At 39.0% G+C, this 23,854-nt stretch overlaps 1 pseudogene; it reads right to left on the reverse strand.

The window, feature by feature from the left end:
• Positions 1-3: 3 nt before the first annotated feature.
• On the reverse strand, positions 4-23,618 carry LOC114043571 (annotated as a pseudogene).
• Positions 23,619-23,854: the final 236 nt, after the last annotated feature.

A 23,854-nucleotide genomic window follows, 5' to 3' on the forward strand; every position in this document is an offset into this window, starting at 1 on the left:
TGTCTAGATGGGATGGTAGAAGAGGAGGATGTGAGAGGCTCCTGTTGGCATCTGAAGACAAAAGGGTTCAGGGACCACACTACGCTCCCCCTAACTGCTTCAGAATCTCACCTCTTCCCACCCAGCATTCCAAATCTCATTGTTTCCCCTACCCACCTACCCCTCCTCACTTATGCCCCCTCAACCCCCAGTAAAATGTAAGCTGTTCTCATTTTTGTCTTTATAACCTCAGTGCCTGGAATATAGTAGATGTGTAATAAATGGTTGTTGAATGAACGAATGAATTATTGAATCTATGAATGAATTACTTCCAATGGGGGCACCATTGGCTTATCTCTTAGGAAGGCACCAGTGGTAGAGTGGGGAAAAATTTAATTAAGAGACAAAAATGTTAGGTCCTAGTCCTGTCAGTTAATATCATCTGGGATAACCATGGGCTCCTGATGCTTTATTTGTCTATGGATGTTTATAATTTCCTTACCTACCTCCTTGGGGATATTTTGAAGTTCCAAAGGAATAATAATTAAGAATGTGCTTTGAAATGTAAGAAGGATATACATGTATCTATCTATCTATCTATCTATCTATCTATCTATCTATCTATCTATCTATATATCTATATCTATATATATAGATATAATTGAACCCAGGTCCTCTGACTGCAAATGCGGACCTCTTTCCACTATATGCTGTCTCTATTCTTTCTTAACCCTTTCATGTATGAATACTTTCTCTCCCCAAGGAGATTATAAATTCCTTAAGGAATAATTGCTTCCAGCTCTAAATCTATTTTGATTTATGACCTTGTAGATCATCTAATACAGGCCCTTCATCTTATAGATGAGAAAACTGAGGTTCAGAGACCTCCCCAAAATCACAAAGAAGATAGATAAGTGGAATTTGGACCCCGGTCCCCAGGACTCCAAATCCGGCCTTTTCCCTTCCTGTATCATGACACCCTGGGGTAAAGTTTCAAGAAAGAGTTTCTATTTAAATCCATTGGCTAGATCAGAGAGGTCATAATTACCAGAAGAGAGGCCTATTGCAAGCAGCCCCACCAAGGTCATGGCCTTCTTACCAGAAGGAGTGAAGATGCCTCTTGCCTATGTGGGTAGATAAAAGTTTAGACATAAGAAGAATTCCAGATGAAAATAATTCTTTCCCATCATCCATTTAAGGAAAAAGAAGCTTCCCTCCTCAGAGTCAGTTTACAAAAGCCTTGAGAGAGAGATACTTTGGTTTATCTAAAAGCATGTAAGTCCCGCTCTGACTCAGCCTAGTAGGGCCAGGAGTTTTGGCAAGGGAGAGCACCAGGATTTCTAAGTAGATACAGATGTTCTAATTTCATAACAAAGACTTCTTTTCTGGAACCTGATGTCCATATCTCCTGGCTAGGCTCACCTCTCGGGACTCTGGTCAACTACTGATCTCCTCTGATGAGGCTATCCTACTCCGTGTCAGAATCCCAGATTCATTCTCTTTCTCTCATTTTCTCTCCCTCTCTCTCTCTCTCTCTCTCTCTCTCTCTCTCTCTCTCTCTCTCTCTCTCTCTCCCTCCCTCTTTCTCTCTCTCCCCCTCCCTCTGTGTGAGTGTGTGTGTGTGCATGTGTATACAAAGGTTTCCCAAGAGGGACCCTGTTCCTGCAGGGTGATGGATTTGTCTTCAAAGAGAAGGAGGTCAGAACTACTAGAAAGCAAAGTACAGATCTGATGATTTCTTATGCTTGCATGGTACTAGGAAGACTGCCTACAGAAAACAGTGACAATTCAGCAAAACTTTAACTTAAAGTGCTTACTGACTGAACAAATTGTGGTATGTGACTATAATGCAATATTATTGTGCCATAAGAAATGATGAAAGAGATAATTACAGAGAATCCTTGGTCATGTGAATTGGCACAGAGAAGTGAGAAGAAGCAGGAAAACATTGGATATAAGGACAGCAATATTATGACGTAAAACAACATTGAAACTTAACTCTCATCAGTCACATCCCCAAAGGTCCTAAGATGAAGCATGCTGCCCACTTCCTGACAAGAAGTGCTGGACTCAAGGTGTAGAAAGAGATCTGTATTTGTGGACGCTCCTGATGTGTGGATTCATTTGGTTTGATTGTATTTATTTATTTACAAGGGTTTTTCCTTTCTCTCCCTTTTAAACATAATTGATGACAGATGGTGATTGGAGAGAATGGGGAGGGTTAGTAATATTGATTTTAAGGAATTAGGCCACTGAAATATAAATAGATAGATATAGATATAGATATAGACATATTTTTAATTCACAGAAGATAGGGAAGTTGAGAAGGATGCATAAACAAGTGGGATAGTTTTTAAAGTAATATATGGACTTCATTTATATACTATATACAAGTAGTATGAAATGGAGATTCAGGGTTCCATAAACAGTCCTCCTTCTGCGTTTTGTGGAAATACTTTTTCAGTGCTTAAGTTCAAAATTTCAAAACTTAAGTTTAAAAAGTAGTTATCATCTCATCACATAATTACACAGTATAACACTTTTCATCTTACAAGTCCAACCATCTATTAATCAATATTCTCATTCCCTACTATCCTGGTTCTCCTCCTACCTCTCTGGACACATCTCTCTGCTTTTTGTCTTAGAAATTCAACCATCTATCTATTAATCAACATTCTCGTTACCTGCTATCCTGGTTCTCCTCCTACCTCTGCTTTTCATCTTAGAAATTCAACCATCTATTAATAAGTATTCTCATTACTCACTATCCTGGTTCTCCTCTGACCTCTCTGGACACACTTTCTCTGTCTATTCAAGGTATTCGTGATGTTTAGCCCAAGCAGAGAAGATCTGGAGGAGGGAAAGACATGCTAACTGGCTTCAAGTAGTAGAAGGGCTGTCATAGGGGAGAAGGGATTAGATTTATTGTTTGGTGCCAGGGAGAGGAACTAGGAACAACAGGTAGAAGTTGTGGACCAATTGTTGAGAGATTCTTCTCACATTTGGGTTGGTCTAGATGGCTGCTGAAGTTACTTCTAATTCTCAAATGCTGGGGTGTATTTGTAAAAGGGCGGATGTAAGGGTAACCTTCCTACCAATTAGAGGCAGCGTGTCATAGTAATTGACTATTGGATTTAGAATTAGAAAGACATGGATTCAAATTCTGGTTCATATATTTTCTTGCTAATAACCCTGGGCAAGTAACATAACCTCTCTGACTCTCAGTTTCCTTTTCTATAAAATGAAGATAATAGTCCTATCTCCCCTACTATTGTGAGGCTCAATTGAAAAGATACACATACACACACACACATACATATATTAGCTTATATTTACATGTAGCAATTTAAGGTTTATACAGTGATATATATATACATATATAATGTGTGTATATATAATATATATTTTATATATGTATCACTCTACAAACCTCAAAGTGCTACATATAAATGCAAGTTATTATTATTATTATTACCATTGTTATTGAAGAAGCCATCTGGCATGGTAGATAGAGAACTGACCTTTTAGTCTAGGAAGCTCTGGGTTCAAGTATTGTCTGGGAAATAGGAGTGTGGGCAAGTCACTTATCCCATCAGTACTTGAGGCAATGCTCTAAGTTGCAGATAATTAGTGATCAGCATTGGTAGAGTGACATTCCTATGCCAATAACAATAATAACTAACATTTACATAACACTTTAAAGTTTGTGAAATGCTTTATAAATATTATCTCATTTGATTCTCATAACACCGTTGGAAGCAGGTGCTACTATTATTCCCATTTTACAGGTGGAGAAAATGAAGCGAACAGAGGTTATGTGACTTGCCTGAGGTCACATGGGTAGTAAGTATTTGAGCTAGATTTGAACTCAGGTCTATACTCACTCCAGGCCCAGCATTCTATGCACTGAGCCACCTAGCTGCCAATGAAACCAAGGGTCTAGACAAAAAAAAAAAATATATTACTTTTAGGATTTTCCAAAATTGAGTAGGTTCCCTCTCTGGCAGCCTTTAAACAGAGGCCAGATGAGCATTAATTAAATATATTCTAGAGGAAAATCTTGTTTTTTGTTTTTTGGGTTTTTTTTTGGCTAGGCAATAGAGTTAAGTGATTTTCCCAGGTCACACAGCTAATAAGTATCAAATGTCTGGTCTGAGGTCAGATTTGAACTCAGGTCCTCCTGACTCCAAGGCCAGTGCTCTATCCACTGCACCACCTAGCTGCCCCTCCCTAACCTTTTTTCAACAAAATTTTCAAGGTCCAGATCAAGAACTGCCTTCTCTCCATTGATTACCCTACTCATTATAATCTCAGCCTCCTCTGAATTCCTGAAGTACTTACTATTTGTAGCTATCTGGGACTTGCCATATATTGCCTTTTTAAAAATGGGGAGATGTCTTTTCTTCCCAGCTAGAGAATGTAAGCTTCTTGGGTGTAGGCACTATGTTGCTCCCCCACAATGTATATACCACAGGACTTAGCATGGTGTCTTGATCAGTATAGGTGCTCAATAAATTATTAATTAATGGATTGCCAATTTCAATGATACATTCTTGCTGGATTCTGTGACTAAGAGGAAAGATGTGGGAAGCATCACGTTCACTACATTTTTTTGGGCTGATTGCCTCATGCAGTTCCACTACTCGCTGTGATTGAAGACTCATATGTGAAAAATGTGGGAGGTACCAAAATACTTTAAGCATCAAGAGGTTTTAAGAAATCTCTCCACTGCACTCATCCACACCACTTATCTTCATATGCAAATTTTGAGGCTTTGGATGAAAATGCAGTTCTGTGTATCTAACTTAGTGATCTTATTATCATTAATTAATGTCGTAGACTCTCACAAATGTCCCAGTGATGAATATGGGATTGTAGTGAGACAGCATATTCATCACTATTTTTCTCCCAGAAGGCAGTGGATACAAATCAATGAATATTTTTGAATGAATGAATGAATGATTGACTTTCTATACATTGTGGATGTTGAAGGTTATTTGGTTATTAACAGGTACACTCCTGGTAGTGTAGATGGATGGGACTGCATTTAAAAAAAAAAAAAAATATATATATATATATACACATATATATTTCCCCAATTACTTGTTAAAAGAAAATTTTAACACTTTAAAAAATGTTTTGAGTTCCAAATTCTATCCTTCCCTCCCTCCCCTACCTTTTACCTTCCCTGAGATGGTAAGCAATCAGATATAGGTTTCACATGTGCAATCACGTAAAACATTTCCATATTAGAATGGGACTGCATTTTAAAAACACCTGTTATTGGAATTTGATGGGGGGGGCAGAAATGATTTTAAAACAGCAAATGAGGTTATATGCAAAGCAAATGATGATAACTTAGAAAGTAACCAAGAAGCTTTGACTAGGAATCAGGAAAGACTAAATTCAGAAATCAGTATCCAGAATATTTTGACAGATTCTTTCTCCAGGTACAGTCTATATAGCATACTGGAATGAATCTTCCCTTTTTTTGTCGCTATCATTTAATATTTCCAGGTGACCATAGTATGCAAGGTGATAAATAAAGGAATCCAGATATTCTCCTATCCCCTCCCCCCAAATGTTATTAGCCCAGCTTTCTAACTTGCTGACATCATTTTGAATCTGACATTCAATATATTAACAATTCCTCTTAGCTTTGTACTACCTGAATTTTTGATACATGTGCCATCTAGACCGTCATCCAAGTTACAGTTAAAAATGTTGAACAGGTCAAGGTAAGATCCCTAGGGCCCTTCATTCTTCCTTCCAAACTTACAATGATTCATTACTCATGACTCTTTGGGTCTGGTCATTCAACCAGTTCTGAATCCTTCAAATGATTCTATCATTTAGTCTACATCTCTCCATTTTGCCCCAAAGATATCATTTGTGGAATACTGTCAATGTCATATTGAAATCCTGGCATCCTAGATCTACAGCGTTTCTCTGATCAATTAGTCAAATAACTTTATCAAAAGGGGAAATGATGTTAAGTTGCTAAGACTGGTCCTTGATGAACCCATGCCAGTTCTTAGTGATCACCATTTCCCTTTAATTTTTTGAGCACGTATCAGGTAAGTTCAGCGAGGGACATGAGAAATATAAAATATAATCCCTAACCACAAGGAGCTGACAATTCAGTCTGGGTGATGATATATATCATAATATCATAGAGTCATGAAATATTTTGCTTGGAAGAGACCTTGGAAATCATCTAGTCTACCCCCCTCATCATAAACAAAAGAAAAGTAGAGCGTAGAGACCATATATTTACTATATACAATAAAGTCTAAGCATAGAGAGACAGTCTGGCATAGCGGGTAGAGTACTGTGAAATCAGGTGAAATCAGGAAAAACTAGGCTCAACACCCCCTTTGGCATTTCTTAGCTGTGTAACCCTAGGCAAGTCACCCAGTCTCTATGTGCTTCAAACAAATCTTTAAGATTTATTGACAGATATCATAGATGATAGTTATCTCTTTTGGAGGAAGAACTTCCCACACTGTCTGCTGACAAGATCCTAGATCTTTCACTTATGTAGGCAGAATCAGTGGTAAATTCTGAATTCTAAAGATGAGTTGTTAATGATCTTCTACCTCCCCCTCCTGAAATGACTTTCTGTTTACTTCGTGCATCTTTTGTATTTAGTTACCTGTGTACTTGTTGTCTCACATCTCTCTCCTTCTAGGAGAATGTAAGTGCTTTAGTTTTAGCTTTTGTATACCCACTGGCTATGTGCCTGGCACCCAGTAGGTACTCAAAAAAGTGCTTGTTGAATTGAGCTCATATTCTGGGGCAGGCTTTACAACATATGTCCTGTATATGACTTATACATAATGATATCCAGTTTCTGCTTATGAGAATTGGGAAGAAGCCACCACCAGATTTCTCAAGAAAGTGAACTGGGAAGCATTCAGGTTGAAAGTTGGCCACTTTTGTGGCCATTGTGACTGAGCCTGTTAGGAAGCTGTGCCACACAGCAGTTATAGTCACAGAGCTGTGGGGTCCACTGATAAGTTATGGGCCAGTGAGCTTAGAGATGACTGGCAGCTCTGAAGCTCCTTGCTCTCACCTTACAGTCATCTGGTGAATCAGAAATCAGAAACACCTTGACTGGAAGGCAGGTGGATCTGAGGCTGTTGTGGGCAATTGTGGTCAAGAATTTCTGAGGGGATAATTTCTTGAAAGATGATGTCTAGGCTCTTTTTTTGATCATGGCTTTCAGATAGTCCAACAAGGAAAACTGTCCTGATATTTTAGAACCAGAGGGCAAAATAGAAATTGAAAGAATTCACCAATCTCCTCCTGAAAGAGATCCCCAAAGGAAAACTCCTAGGAATATTGTAGCCAAATCCCAGAGCTCCCAGGTCAAGGAGAAAATATTACAAGCAGCCAGAAAGAAACAATTCAAGTATTGTGGAAACACAATCAGGATAACAGAAGATTTAGCTGCTTCTACATTAAGGGACCTCAGGACATGGAATATAATATTCCAGAGAGCAAAGAAGATAGGATTACAACCAAGAATCACCTACCCAGCAAAACTGAGTATAATCCTGCAGGGGAAAAAAATGGTCATTCAGTGAAATAGAGGACTTTCAAGCATTCTTGATGAAAAGACCAGAGTTGAATAGAAAATTTGATTTTCAAATACAAGACTCGAGTGGAACATGAAGAGGTAAACAGGAAAGAGAAAATCATAAGAGACTTATTAAGGCTGAACTGTTCACATTCCTGCATAGAAAGATGATATTTGTAACTTATGAGACCTTTGTCATTATTAGGGTAGTTGGAGGGGAAAAATTATATGTACGTATATATACATATAGATAGATAGAGGGCACAGGGTGAATTGAAAATGAAGGGGTCATATCTGGAGAATAAAATTAAGGGGTGAGAGAGGAATATACTAGGAGAAGGAGAAAGGGAGAGGTAGAACGGGGTAAATTATCCCACAAAAAAAATAACCAGAAAAGAAAAGACTCATACAGTGGAGGAGAAACGGGGGAAGGTGAGAGGGAATGAGTGAATCTTATTCTTATAGGATTTAACTTAAGGAGGGAATAACATACACAATCAATTGGGTGTGGAAATCTGTGTTACCCTACAGGAAAATGGGGGGGGAGGGGACAAGAGAGTAGGGGAATGATAGAGAGGAGGGCAGATTGGGAAAAGGAGTAATCAGAAGCAAATACTTCTGAAGAAGGTTAGGGTCAAAAGAAAGAATAGAATAAATGGGTGGGCAGGATAGGATTAAGGGAAATAGAGTTAGTTTTTCACAGCATGTCTACTATGGAAGTGTTTTGCATAACTGCACATATATAACCTATATTTAGTTGCTTGCCTTGTCAATGAGGGTGGGTGGGGAGGGAGGAAGGGAAAAAATTTGGAACCCAAAGTTTTAAAAACACATGTTTAAAAAAAATGTTTTCACATGCAACTGGGAAATAAGAAATACAGGAAATAGGTTATAGAAATCCATCCTGCCCTATAGGAAAATTGAAGGGGAAGGGGATAAGAAAAGGTGGGGAGAGATAGAAAGGAAGGCAGACTAGGGGAAGGGGTATTTAGAATGCATGCCATCTTGGGGTGGGGGGAGGGGCGAGATGGGGTGAAAATTTGGAACTCAAAATCTTGTGGAAGTAAATGTTGAAAACAAAAAAAATAAATAAAAATTACCTTAAAAAAAAAAGAGCTGGAAGGACCCAGCTCTATGAAGGTTTCATTCTAGATTGTCAATTGATTATTTTCTATGGGGTTGACACATCACCCTCAGACAGTCTATTTTCTCATGACATGTGAGGCCTCAATTTCAAAATCCTACATCCTCTCAACTAGATAAAGTACACTCCCATTAAGGAAAGCCATTCTGTGAATATTGTCTTTCTCAGGTAAACACCCTGTATAAGTTCATTCAGACCTTCTTAAAGACTTTTTTTTGGGGGGAGGTGGGCAGCTAGATGGCACAGTAGATAGAGCTCTGGCCCCTGAGTCAGGAGGACCTGAGTTGAAATCCAGCCTCTGATACTTGACTTCTACTAGCTGTGTGACCATGGGCAAGTCACTTAACCCCAATTGCCTCACCCCCCCCCCAAAAGACTTTTTCTTTTTAAAAAGGCATTCAGGGTTAACACCCAGATCTTCTTAAGAATTCCCATGATGGGGGCTGCTAGGTGGTGCAGTGGACAGAGTACAGGCTCTGGAGTCAGGAGGACCTGAGTTCAGATCCAGCCTCAGACACTTGACACTTCCTAGCTGTGTGAACTTGGGCAAGTCACTTAACCCTGATTGTCTCACTAAAAAAAAAAAAAGAATTCCCATGATATAGTAATAATAATGGTAGAATAATAGCTAGAATTTCTGTAGCCCTTTAAGGTTCATGAAGCACCTTTTGTATTTATCTCATTTGCTCCTCATACCGACTTTATGAGGTATTATTTCTAATCTTCCTTTTATAGTTTGGGAAACTGAGGCAGGAAGAAGTTAATTGAGTTGCCCAAAGTCACCCAACTAGTGTCCAAGGCAGTGCTCAGCAAACTGCACCAACCAACTGCCTCATGTGTACCTGGCATAATGGAAAGAATGGCAGATTTGGAGTCAGAGGACCTGGTTTCATTTTTTAGTCCTGCTACTTACTAGCTATATGACCTTGGGCAAGTCACCTCCTCACCTCTCTGGGCCTCAGTTTTCCTCAGCAGTAAAATAAATGAGGTTGGGCTTGATGATGTTTAGGGTTGATGAGTATGTCAGAAATGGCTCATTTAGACTCAGCATCCAGGGATAAAGAGGGATGAAGGATAGGGAAGAAGATGGCAGAGAGAAACTTATAGGAAAGGAAATGAGAAGATCATAGGAACTGGAAGGGCCCTTAGAGGCCATCTAATCCAATCCCCTAATTTAATACATGAGGAAACTGAGGCCCAGGGAAGTTGATTGATTTACCCAAGGTCATACAGGTAGTAAATTGTCATAGGTAGAATTTGAACCCAGGTCCCCTAACCCAGTTGGAGTCTCCAGTGATTTCTTCTACTGTACCACTGCCTCCAAGGAAAAAAGCTCTGTGGTTTCACGTTGTGCTAAATACTGTGCCCAGAATAGTTGTTTCAGTCATGACCCCGTTTGGAGTTTTCTTGACAGGGTGTGGTTTGGCATTTCCTTCTCTAGTTCATTTTATAGATGAGGAAACAGGGTTAAGTGACTTGTCCAGGGTCCTACAGGTAGTAAGTGTCCGGGGTCAGATTCAAACTCAGGACTTCCTGACTCCAGGAATGGCACTCTATCCACTGTACCACCTAGCTGCTATGTCCAGAATGGAATCCAGTAAATACTTCCAAATGCAGTAGATAGGAAAGTGATTTCTGCTGAAATTGAAGAGTTACGGTTTTAAATCCCAATACTTTTTATCCTAACCATTTTTCATCTTTTATCACATTTCTGTCTTTTTCTACATTTTTCTTGAATTTCCTCCATTCCTTTTGCATTTTCCCTTTCTCTCCAGTTAGTACATCACATTTTTACCTCCAGTGCCTAGAAATCTAGTGACACATATCCTCAGTTCTGGGCTTGGTTCTCAATTTTGGAATTTGTTTATTCCAAAGTAGATCCAGATGACCTAGTCTGGTTCCATATCAGTTGTGGAGAAGGGAAGCCCTGAGGAAAACCCTCATTGATCCCAGAATTGATCTTGGGATTTGGCTGGGATTTTTAGCGTCTACTCCAGTTACCTCCTACATAAGGATTTTCCATTGACTACCCTGAAATTACCTTGTATTAATTTTGTATATATACTTGTAGATGTACATGTGCTCTCACTCCTCTTCAGGGAAACTAAGCTCCCTGAAGGCAAGAATTATTTCTTTTTTGTCTTACATAGTACTTAGTAAATGTTTGTTGACCAATTACTTGCAATCATTTGTTTGATTGATGTAAACTCCTGAGGGCAGGGATTATTATTATTATTCCCTCTCTGATTCTCCCGATTTTGTTGTTGGGGGAATAAGTGAATCCCAGCCTACAGGAGTGGATCACATCGTTAAGATGGCAGAACCATGGCTGTCTGCCCTGGCAACGTGGAGATAGCTGCATGTGGGAGACAGAGTCTCCTGCCACTGTGTATATGACCCTTTCAGTATCTCAACATTCCTTTGAGTAATTGGTCAAAAGCATGGACTTTATAGGAATAACCAAGCTTGGCCTGAATTGGAGCCAAATCTGTATCATGAAGGCTGTAATGTAAGGTATGCTAAGATTTATATCTTAGGCATGTGTTCAAATGGTTCAAGTGCTTTGTAATTTAAAGATAAGTTATTTAGAAACATTTTTGAGGTCTGAGCAACTCCAGCGGGGACGTAATACTCAGGTACAAACACTGCACTTAGAATCAGTTAGCCAACAAATGTGCACTTATTCATTTACTCTTTAAAAAGAGGGTCATTGAGGGTCAGAGCAGTGATTACTAGGAGGACATTTTTGGCCTGGCTCTGGACTAGTAGCAGAAATAAAATGGGGCCAACAGGAGCCACTTCTGGATGGGGAAATATTCCCTGTTCAGTTCCCCTCCCCAGCCCCATATCCTCTAGGCATCTTCCTCACTCCAGGCTGCTAAAATGTTGGCTTTAAAACTAGAGAGGGAGTATGGTACAATGGTTAGAATGCTACAGTTGGAATTAGAAATCAATCAATCAACAGGCTTTGATGAACCCAAAGGTAAGATTACATTCATCCCTATTAAATTTCAGCTTATTAGATTCAGTCCAATGTTCTAGCCTGTCAAAATCTTTTTGAATCCTAACTCTACTATCCAGTATAATAGCTGTCCGTGCCCACTTTGTTGCCATCCTGGTGATGATCCTTCTATGAAAGCGTGATCACTTTTGCTAAGAACTTGAGCAACTGTCTTCTGCCTCTCATCTTCCTATGCTGATCAGGGTTATTGTCACAGTACTCAATTTAACTTAATTCAATTCAACAAACATTTCTCAAGCCTATATTATGTGCAGGGCACTATACTTGGTAATGAAAATACAAAGTCATGGAGCCCACATACCACTGAGGAGCAATTCTCCTAGGTTGTGGAGTTGACAGAAATTTTTAAAAATTGTTTCCAACATGAATCAGCAATCCTGATGTTTCACTTAAATTAAAAAATCAAACCAACAACAAACATGTAACCAAAACCAAATCTATTGTTATGAGCTTTGCTTTTTTTTAATACTTTTCCAATTACATGTAAAAACAATTTTTAACATTCATTTAAAAAAATTTGGGGTTCCAAATTCTCTCCTTCCTTCTGTTCCCCACCCCTCCCAGTGGTTTTAGAGGTAGAAGGGGTTTTAGACATCATGGAGCCCAACTGTGTCATTTTATAAGTGAGGAAACTGAAAACAAAGCAACTTGTCCAGGGTCATAAAGGTAGTAAGGGGAAGTCCCAAGCCTAGAAACTAGTCCTCTGAATTAAAATGTGGTGTTCTATTCTTAGAGATCTCCAGACTTAGAGTTGGAAGACCTGCATTCAAATCCTGGCTCTGTCACTTTCTAGCTAGTGACCTTGGACAAGTTACTTCGTTTCTCTGGGCCTCAGTTTCCCCATCTGTAAAAATGAGAGAGTATGGCTAGAGGATCTAATATAACCCTAACATTCTGTGAGCTTGTGGGGACTGAGGAGGTGACAAAACTGAGGGGAAAGACAGTGCCAAATTCTGGGGAGTATAGCGAGAGAGAAATTAAAAGGGATAGGACATAGGCTTGAGAATTGCCAGGCATGAACCTGATGAGAATTTGTGTCTTTTAGTAAAACGTTATTGTCTATGTTAGAAATTCCTTGTGGGAGTGAGTGTTATTCTTCCAGGCAATCCTGCTCCTTTTAGTAACGTCTGGGGGTACTCTGATAATCTCATAGTTTGGAAAATCTGAATCCAAACTTGAGTCTTTATTCCCACAGATGCTTTCTATCACCATCTGTGCTATCAAAGTGGTGAAATTAGTTGCCTTTCTAGTGCTTACTCTGGCAATGAACTTAGACCAACAAGAAATTTCACCCTCTAATCTATGCTCATTCTATCTTCTGATATACTAGTTCAAGATAGGGAAAATTAAAATGCTTTTCCTTTCCTGAAATACACGTGGCTAAAGAGATGTAACAAATCTGCCTCCAGGCTTATCTTTCCACTGGCTGACTGGTGGAAGCATTGGCTCTCCATTGGGAATGGTTTCAGTCCTATGGTATATTGTTCCATGTGTCTATGTGTGGAGGCTCCATCCAGGCCCTTAGCCTTGGCCTATCTTGAGCTCCAGGAATTTTGGCTAGGAAAACAGATAGTTTTGGAGCACAAATAATTTGAAAATTATTCATTAGTGATAATAGTTTATACTTGTACTATATGGAAGTTTGAATTCAGATTATAATATGGAAAATCATAGGCTAACACTAGAAATAACTTCATTTTTTAAATAAAAAAAAGATTTGCATAGTGGCTTATACTTTAAAAAAATTTTTTTTGGAGACAATTTCAGAAGTCAACAATTGGCTTAAAATGTCCTTTCTCTTTAGTAACAGTAAGGCCAGACACTTTGTAAACATCTCCCTCTGGGGAGACCAAGCATTTATTTATTAATTTATTTATTTTTGATGAGGCCATTGGGGTTAAGTGACTTGCCTAGGGTCACACAGCTAGTAAGTGTTATGTGTCTGCGGCTGGATTTGAACTCAGGTCCTCCTGACTCCAGGGCCAGTGGTCTATCCACTGTGCCACCTAGCTGCCCCAAGAACAAGCAAGAATTTATTAAGCCCTTACTATGTGCCCTATAAGTGCTGTGCTAAATACTTTACAAATATTATCTCATTTAATCCTCACAAAAACTCTAGGAAGTAGATGCTATTATTATCCCCATTTGATGGTTGAGGAAAAGGAGGCAGACAAAGGTTAAATGACTTGTCCAGGGTCACAGAACTAGTAAGCGTCTGAGGCCAGATTTGAATTCAGGTCTCCATTACTCCTTCTATTCACTGACCCATATACCTCCCTATTGAAAGTTAGCTAGTCTACTTAATTGGTGATAGCTCATTTTACTTATCCCTAATTTGTAAACAACCAGAATCTTAGAATTATACAATTAGAAAGGAAGTACAATAAATTGGAAGCTAATAAATTTCACCACTTCACTTAAAACAGATGGTGACAGAAATATCTACGAGAATGAAGACTCAAATCTGGAATCCAATTTTCCAAACCACAAGAGTACTAGAGCATCTCAGATGTTATTGAAATAAACAAGGATGCCTGGAAGAATGATCCGCATTCCCACAGGAATTTTGTAATACAGAAGATTATCTCTCCTTCCAAAGAATTCAGAATTCTTACCAAGGGAGGGGAAAGGGAGGGAGGAAGGAAAGGATAGAATTTGGAATTCAAAACTTTTTTTAAAATGTTAAAGAAATTGTTTTGACATGTAGTTTCAGCTGGATGGAAGACTATGGATTCTTCCAGGATTGCCTGGAAGAATAACACTCACTCCCACAAGGAATTTCTAACATAGACAATAACGTCTTACTAAAAGACACAAATTCTCATCAGGTTCGTGCCTGGCAATTCTCAAGCCTATGTCCTATCCCTTTTAATTTCTCTCTCGCTATACTCCCCGGAATTTGGCACTGTCTTTCCCCTCAGTTTTGTCACCTCCTCAGTCCCCACAAGCTCACAGAATGTTAGGGTTATATTAGATCCTCTAGCCATACTCTCTCATTTTTACAGATGGGGAAACTGAGGCCCAGAGAAACGAAAAAGCTGGATGGAAAAATAAAATATTATTAAAAATAAAGAATACAAAATTCTAATTCTGAATCTCAGAAGGAAGGGTCCTCAAGTCAAGTCTATAGGCATTTAATTGCCAACTATGTACCAGGATCCATGCTGAATGCTGTGCTTACCTCAGAGACCATCTAGTAAAGGGATTCTTAACCATTTTGTGTCATATATCCCATTGGCACTGGTGATGAAGACTATTATTCTAAAAATAATGTATTCAAATACATGCAATAAAATACATAGGTTTATGAAGGAAAATTATATTAATGATATATAATTAATAATAATATATGCTTTAAATATTATATATATCAATTATATTAAAATGCAGTTATCAAAATTTTTTTACATGTTCATGGACCCCAGGTTAAAAATCCCTGATTACCTTCCATAGCAAGAGTTTTAACCTATTTCATATCAGGGCCCCCTTTGATAGTCCAGTGAAGCCTATGACTCTTCAGAAAAATGTTGCCTACACTCCCAATAGAAGGAAATGCAAAATATCAGTTTAGTTTGTGAAAATAAAGATATAACTATTTTCCCATCCAAGTTCAAGGACCCCATAAAATCTATTCATGGACCTCCTGGGTTTCTGGAATGGTAGGTTAAGGATCCCTATTTTACAGCATAGACATCAAATGACTGTGTTGTTAAAAAAAGGTTTTGCTTGAAGACCTGTAGTGAAGGAAAGCTCCATACCTACTGAGGCAGTCCATTCCATTTCTGTCATTCTAACCATGAATAAGGCTTCCATCCAGCTGAAACAGGCTCATCTTTATTTCCACCCACTGCTCCTGGTTCTGTCTTCTAGAGCCATAAAATACATGTAATCTGTCCATAGGTCCATGACCTATGAGGATTATAAAGGAGCTGGGTATGTTTATCTTGGGAAGAGAAAATTCAAGATGACATGGTAGCTGTCTTAAGTATTTGAAGGGCTGAGATGAGGAAGAGGGAGTAGATTTGTTCAGTGTGGCCCTAGAGGTCAATACCAGGACTAATGGGTGGAGTTCTAGAGTCAGGAAAAGACCTGCTAACAATGAGAGCCATCCCAAAGAGGAAAGGGGCTGCCTACAGAGGAGGGGGGGTCCTGATCTTTGGAGATTTCCAAGTAGAGGTAGAATGATCACTTTTTGTGGATGTCATGGATGATGTTCCTTTCCTGGATGGGTTGGACTAGATGATGACTGAGGTTCCTTCCAACTCTCAAATTCTGTGATTCTTCCAGAGAGAGCCCTTCAAATACTTGAAGCCATCTATCATGTGCCTTACTGCCCAACAAAAATAGAATTGTGACTCAATTAGGGCTCAAGCCCAGAACTTTTAAAACCCTTGAGATTCTAGAAGTCTAGACATTGCACCACAGAGCAACCTGTCCCATAAAAGAACTTTTAAATCCCCCAAATTATCCATTGTCCCTACTTGAGAAAAAAATTGGAAAAGGGCAACTATTTAGGCTGGTACTTTGCCTCAGTCCTAGAGGTAAGCTCTCTGTTTACAGCATGTGAGAATTTGCAAAGAAGAGCTGAGCAAGGTACCAGAATGCCAAAACTGGGCATCATCTCCCATCAGATCTTCACTGACATGAATATTAGGAGACTTACAATCAAAATATTCACAAGTGAACTCCCAGGACCTCAGATGAACCCATGTTTAAACATAACTACAAAAATATATTCTAACTACAAATAGAAGGGATTTGGGAACTATTTGAGATTTAGGATTAGCTATATCTCTATGTCTCTCTACTAATTGGAGTTGAGAATGTAGGAAGTCACAGCTGGCATGCTATATATCCTCCCTATGTTACAATTCTCTTGGGTACCTTGAGCAAGTATTTTTCTACCTTCGTGGAAGGAAGATAAGGTAGAGCCCTGGTTCTTCCTCCTGAAATTAGATTGTTTTTGCATTTTTTGGTGTTATTTGTTATAACACATAATGTTATTATGTTATATTATTTTGTATCTGTGTATAAGTTGTATCTCCCAAGTGGAATGTAAGCTCCTTGAGGGCAAATACTTGATTATTTCTTAGCCCCTCCTAACACAACATTTGCCCATCACAAGCACAAAATAAATGCTGATTTGTTTGTGGATTCATTATGCCAAATGAATGGGGAAGACATCAAATACTCCAGGAGTTCAGAGGAGTAGATTAAAAAAAAATGGTTCTTAGCTCCTGACAAAGAGGTAATGTTCTAAATAAGCAGAATGAGACATGTTTATGACTAGTATGGAAATTTATTTTGCTTGACTACACATATATATTACAAGAGTTTTGTTTTTCTTTTTATATACATATGTATAATATTTAAAGCATATTTTTCAAAAAAAGAAAGAAAATACAAATTTGCTAATTTAAAAAATAAAATTTTATTAAAAAAAGAAATTAGTACTTAGATTTCCCAACCACTAGTGCCTCTCTCCATAATTACCTTGTATTTATTTTACACATGTATGTACATATATATATATACATAGACATATATATGTGTGTGTGTGTGTGTGTGTGTATTACCTCCCATGAGAGAATGTAAGCTCCTTGAGGGTAGTGAATGTTTCATTTTTGTCTTTATATCTCCAGTCCCTGGAAAATAGTTGGTGCTTAATAAATGATTATTCTTTGATTGAATATATCTTTTTTTTAGAATATTGGTATGCCATATCTGTGGCACAGGCATGAAAGGGTTAAAAATGATATTTAATTGGTCTCCATCCAATTTTATTCAAAGAGATATAGTCCAGGATTTCTCAGCTCCAGCCAGGGTGGCTCATGGTTAGCAAGATGATCTTGTTCCCAGGATTCAGATGGTTCTGGGCCTTGGCACTGGGGCCAGGAATGAGGCTTCTTTCATCGCCTGCCTAATTCAATCATTGTGGATCACCAGTCACTCTCACAGCTGTCGTGTGACTTTCTGAACCCTGATGTCCATAGCTGGCTGGATGTCTGGGAGAGAGGAGAGACTGGGTAATTAAGGAGGAGACTCTTTGCCTCTCTACTTAGATCACCAAGGTGGGTGTATTCAAGGTCAGAAAAGGAGAGGCTTGGGAAGGGAAATCACAAACATTCTGTCTGGCCATACCTGAAACTCTGGCATTGGGACATGGAAGCTTCAGCCCTGAAATGAACAGCTAAGTCATTTATCAGCTGAGATTGGGCAGGAGGGAAACTTTCAAAAGGAAGAGGAGGAATACTCAGAAAAATATCCAAAAGATACAAAGCTACAGTGCACTATCCTCAGTGATGGGCCAAAAAGGTACTTTTTGTAAACATTAAAATATTATATAAAGGCTATAACAATTATGATGGGATAGAGTAGGGCATATATGGCATGCAGTTTTTGACCAAATGGGTAGGATGCTTCGGGAGGGGAATGGTGTGTGTGTATATGTGTGTGTGTATGTGTGTGTGTGTGTATGTATGTATGTGTGTGTGTGTATATATATATATATGTGCATGTGTATATCTGTATATATATGTACAGTATACACATACACATGCAGGTATACATATATAGTATACATATGTAGACATACATATATAGTATACATATGTATATATACATATATAGTATACATATGTATATATACACAAATAGTATACACATACATAAGTATATACACATACATACACAGTATACCTATACATGTGTATATATACATATACATAGGTATATATACATACATATATGGCATACATATACATGTATGTTGTATACATATATAGTATACATATACATGTGTATGTATATATGTGGGTATATATGTATATATATGTTTGTGTGTGTGTGTGTGTGTGTGTGTGTGTGTGTGTATGTATATAGTATAATAGTATAAGGTAGAAAGGCCTAGTGGAACCTGACTATGGATGGCTTTGAATGCCAAGGTAAGGAGATTAAACATCATTAGGTAGGTAAGAGGGAGTCACTGGAGAGTATTGAGGCAAAGGAGTGACATGATCATATCTGTAGTACAGTATCTGGGAGGAATATGAGAAATCTTTAGAGACTATCCAGTTCAAAAAAGAGGACAAAATCCAAATCTTTCCAACTAGGTGGAAATCTATTCATTTTTAAATTTAGTTCACTTTAATAGACACTAATTGAGTACTTACTGTGTATGTAACCTTATGCTGGGAGATATACTTGTATACTGGAAGGTAGACTTCAGAAATTCAAGGATCAGTGTGGTCTTCTCCCTTTACCTGCTCAGATCGAGGCCCCTTTAGGATTTTGTACACAATCCTCAGAAGGGCTATCACCAAAAGTTTCTGTGGTCACCTGGTGATGAGAGAAATATAGTTTCTTTCTGGGAAACTACTCAGATTTTCCAGCTTGGTGGAAACTCCCAGAGCTGGAGGCCACTTGCTTGGCCTTAGAGAACCCAGGGTCACCTCCGCCCTATGATGAATCACTGGAGAAGAACCTTTTGGAATAACCCCACTGCCTGGAAAGGAAAACTCTTGAAACATATGTAGGGAAGACTTTTGGAGGCATTCCATCATCCTCTCAGGTACAGCAATCCTGGCTGTGAACACATAGAATGTTGGTGTTTTAGACCTGGAAGGAGCCACAATGTGGCACAATTGGATCTGGAGTCAGGAAGAGTTGACCCCAACTCTTACTAGTGGCATCACCCTGGGCAGTCACTTAAAATCTCTCAGACACTGTAAAGTGGAGATAATAATTGTGCCTATTTCTCAGGGTTGTTGTGAAGATCAAATGAGATAAGTGCTTTGCAAACTTTAAAGCTCTACACAGACTAGGTGTTATCACCTGGGGCAGCTAGACTCTGGATAGAGTGCTGGGCCTGGAGTCAGGAAGACTCATCTTCTTGAGTTCAAATCCAGCCTCAGACACTTAGTAGCTATGGGACCCTGTGCAAGTCACTTAACCTTGTTTGCCTCAGTTTCTTCATCTGTCAAATGAGCTGGAGAAGGAAATGGCAAACCATTCCAGTATCTTTGCCAAGAAAACCCCAAATGGATTCCCAAAGAGTCAGACGCAACTGAAAAATGACTGAACAACAACATTATCACCTAGTTCAACCCCTGTGTTTTTTAGAGGTGCCTAGAAAGGTCAGGTAACTTGCTCAAGGTTACTTAACTAACTGTTGGAAAAATCAAAGCTACATGCCAGGTGTCCTAACTCCCAGTTCAATGCCTTTTCCATTATACAGTATTGTTAATTTGTCTTGCTTTGGAACCAAAATCTCTTACACTCCAATGAAAGTCAAACTTTCATTGTTTAGACTTTGTGGGAGATGGGAAATCATTGGTCATTATTCTTCATGATAAACTCTCAGTTTATTTTGATTTTCTTGAGATAATCACTATGGACATAATCAACATCTCTTCTCCATGGTCTGGAATTGAAAATCACTGTAGATGGAAGGAAGATATGGTTTTGGCTAACTGTGATACTAGAAATGTGGCTGGGTCATATCCCCAAACTCCTCAGTCAATGACATGTTTCTTGGCGAGGACAGCATCAGGGTGACAAAATACTGGGGATAGATTCAAGTGACCTTATATGTGAAAGGGCTTCACACTGGACCAGACTATTGTGAAAAGTCCATAGAAACATTCCGCTGAGTTTATCCTTCCCTTCTGAGGATGACATTTTCTTAATCTGCTCAGTCCCTAAGGGATTTCCAGTTTAGGGATACTTTAGTCAAAAATAATAAACATTTTAAGTTTGTTACTTTGGAACAATCCAAACAATTTATGGAGTTGGCCCCATCTTGCTTTGTAACCTATTTCTAAAGTTTATAGGGCCATCATCTTTCCACTTAGAGTCAGCAGAGGTGGGAAGTATAAAGAGTAGGGTATAGAACATAAGCTCCTTGAGGGCAAGGATTCTTTTCCTTTCATCTTTGGCCTTGTACATAGCAAATGCTTAACAAATCCCTGTAGGATTGAATTGAATTGATAAATGCCTAGTTCAGAAATTTGTAAATCATAGAATTGTAGAAGCAGAAAACACTTTGAAAATCATTTGGTTTTTATTTTATAGATGAGACCTGAAGTCCAGAGAGATTAGACTTGGAACAAAGGATCATAGTTTTTGAGTTGGCCCAGACCTTAGAGATCTTTGAGTCAAAATCCCTCATTTTACAGATGAGGAAACATAGCCACAGACTATAAGTAACTTAGCCTAGGCTACTAGGTGGCATATTGGGTAGTATATTGGACTGACTCAGGAAGACCTAAGTTCAAATCCTGTCTCAGACGGTAGCTATGTGACTGGGCAAATCAATCTCTTTAGCCTCAGTTTCCTTATTAGTAAAGTGTAGGTGATGATAGCATCTACATCCCAGAGTTATTGTGAGAATCAAAACGAGACATTTTTATAGTGCTTTGCAAATCTTAAATAGCTCTATCACTGCTTGTTACTACCTTCACTACCACCAGCGCCACCACCACTACTACTACTAGCAGCATCACTATTGCCATTGCTAACTACAACTACTATGGCTACTACTTTCTTCTTCTTCTTCTTCCTCTTCTTCTCCTCCTCCTCCTCTTCCTCCTCCTCCTCCTCCTCCTTCTCCTTCTCCTTCTCCTTCTCCTTCTCCTTCTCCGTCTTCTTCTTCTTCTTCTTCTTCTTCTTCTTCTTCTTCTTCTTCTTCTCCTCCTCCTCCTCCTCCTCCTTCTCCTTCTTCTTCTTTTTCTTCTTCTTCTCCTCCTTCTCCTTTTTCTTCTTTTTCTTCTTCTTCTCCTCCTCCTCCTCCTCCTTCTTCTTCTTCTCCTCCCCCTCCCCTTCCTTCTCCTCCTCCTCCATCTCCTTCTTCTCAAGTCAATCCTCTCTCCAGTCCATCCTCCATTTGACCACCAAAGTGATTTTTCTAAGTGCAAGTCTGATCATGTCATATCCCCTGCTCAATAAACCACAGTGGCTCCCTTTCACCTCTAGGAGTAAATATAAAATCTTTTGTTTGGCATTCAAAGCCCTCATGACCTAGTCCTCTCCTACCTTTCCAGTCTTCTTATTCCTTAATCCAGCCAAATACTCTTTGATCCAGTGACACTGACCTTCTTGCTGTTCCACAAATAAGACGCTCTATCTCTCCACTCCGGGCATTTTCTTACTCTGTTCCCCAGGCCTGGAATGCTCTCCTTCCTCCTCTCCACCTAATGGCTTCCCTGTCCTCCTTTAAGTCCAAGCTAAAATTCCATCTTCTTCAGGAAACCTTTCCTAACCCCTCTTAACTTGAATTATTTCTCTATCCTAATTATTTCTCATTTATCCTGTGTATAACTTGCTTGTTCATCTCTGTTTGTTGTCTCCCCCATTCAATTGTGAGCTCCTCAAGGGCAGGGACTACACGTTGCCTCTGTATCTTCAGGGTTTAGCAGGTTACCACAGTTCCTAGAACATAGTGGGTGCTTAATAAATGCTGACTGACTGGCTAAAGGAACAGTTCCATACCTTTCTCATCAAAATCCCATGAGTGTGTTTCTTTCCTGGTTCCAATTGACTGTGTTTATTTTCTTCTTTTGCCTTCTGAGGAATAATATGATCTTCCTTGATCACATCATTGCAGGCCCCAAAACCTCCCCTGCTCTATGATGGAGGAAACTGTTTTGAAATAGCTTCGAGAGGTGTGGCTCTGTGGCCTCGAGGCCTCATATGGCCCTCTAGGTCCTCAAGTAGACAGTGAAGTTTGAATTCAGACCACATGTGGCCTTGAGGCTGCAGGTTCACCACCCCTGCAGACCAAAGACCCCTAATGGCAGTGGGGTCACAGCTAAACATTAAAAAAAAAAAAAGAATGGATAATTTAAATCTGAGCAACTTGGATACATTAAAACTTGTCAGAATTCACATATTCCATGACAGGCTCCTGAAAAGACCATCTTTCAGAAATAAAAAATAGTGTTTTTGTTGTGGTTTAATTTACTTTTTGGATTCATAGGCAGCCACTGAACATAAAAGTCAAGGATTTACTAAATAATGTTGATTTCTACCAGCCTTATCTAACCCTAACTAAACAACAGTTGAACAAAATAGTCTTTTCCTTCTATGTAGTGTCTATTTAGAAATATGAAACTTTTTCCATTAAAGATTTCATTTCTCCTGTAGACTTCAACACATGGCCCAAAGAACAATGTTTTTGAGGTGGTCTTTGATTGAGATGTTGAAATGAATTAGTTTTGCTATCTATCACTTCTGTACTGATAAACAAATTTTTTTTCAAAGTTTCTGCAATTGAGATTGCAGGGTCAGCAGGGTCCACTGGTTTGGGTCTTAACTCTTGCTCTGATCTTTTCACAGACTGAAGTTTTCTGTTCTTTTAGGATTTCTAGCATATTTGGCACGTCAGGTTTCTTTGGACTGTTTTCTATGAATATCTTTCTAGCATTAGTTTTCTTCTCTCTTTAAGCAGATCAATAACAGACACGTTTCAGTGTAATCCCCATGAAGGAAGAGGAGGTAGTGGTAGAGCAGTACGTAATGCTTGGGCAATTGTAGGTCACCTGACATAAGACTGCTGTTCTTGCAGTCACCATTTTGGCAATCTGTGCTCAGAGAGTAACTAGTTCATGTTCAAGTGCACTGATCTTCTGCAATGCTTCATCATTGACTAAAGCTGTCACTTTGGGTTCTGGATCCTCCTGGGAGAGGTTTGGTAAAGAAACTTGTCTGTCTGGGGGCTTCTCAAAGAAATGAAGTTCATCTGGAGGGGCCTGCTTTGACCCAACCTCTGATTTTAGCCTTCTGTAAACATCTTCTTTGGCGACCCATCCCACATCAGCAAAAGTGGCCACTGAGTCCTCTTGGTGTTGATGAGGATTCCATTCTGTCAAATGACTGATTAGTTCACAAATCATCCTAATTAGGCAGTTAATCCAGTTAAGCATCTAGATGATGAAAAGATAGCCCCTGCCCTCAAGGAACTTACAATTTAATGAAGGAGACAACATGCAAATAAATGTATATAAAACAAGCTATATATAGGATAATAAACAGAAAGAAGGCACTGGAATTAAGAGAGGTTGGGGAAGGCTTCCTGTGGAAAGTGAGGTTTTAGTTGGAACTATGCAAAGGAAGCCAGAGGGGGCAGCGG

This window comes from Vombatus ursinus, unplaced genomic scaffold (genome assembly GCF_900497805.2).
Source record: "Vombatus ursinus unplaced genomic scaffold, bare-nosed wombat genome assembly UNPS02014769.1, whole genome shotgun sequence".
Classification (NCBI taxonomy): domain Eukaryota; kingdom Metazoa; phylum Chordata; class Mammalia; order Diprotodontia; family Vombatidae; genus Vombatus; species Vombatus ursinus.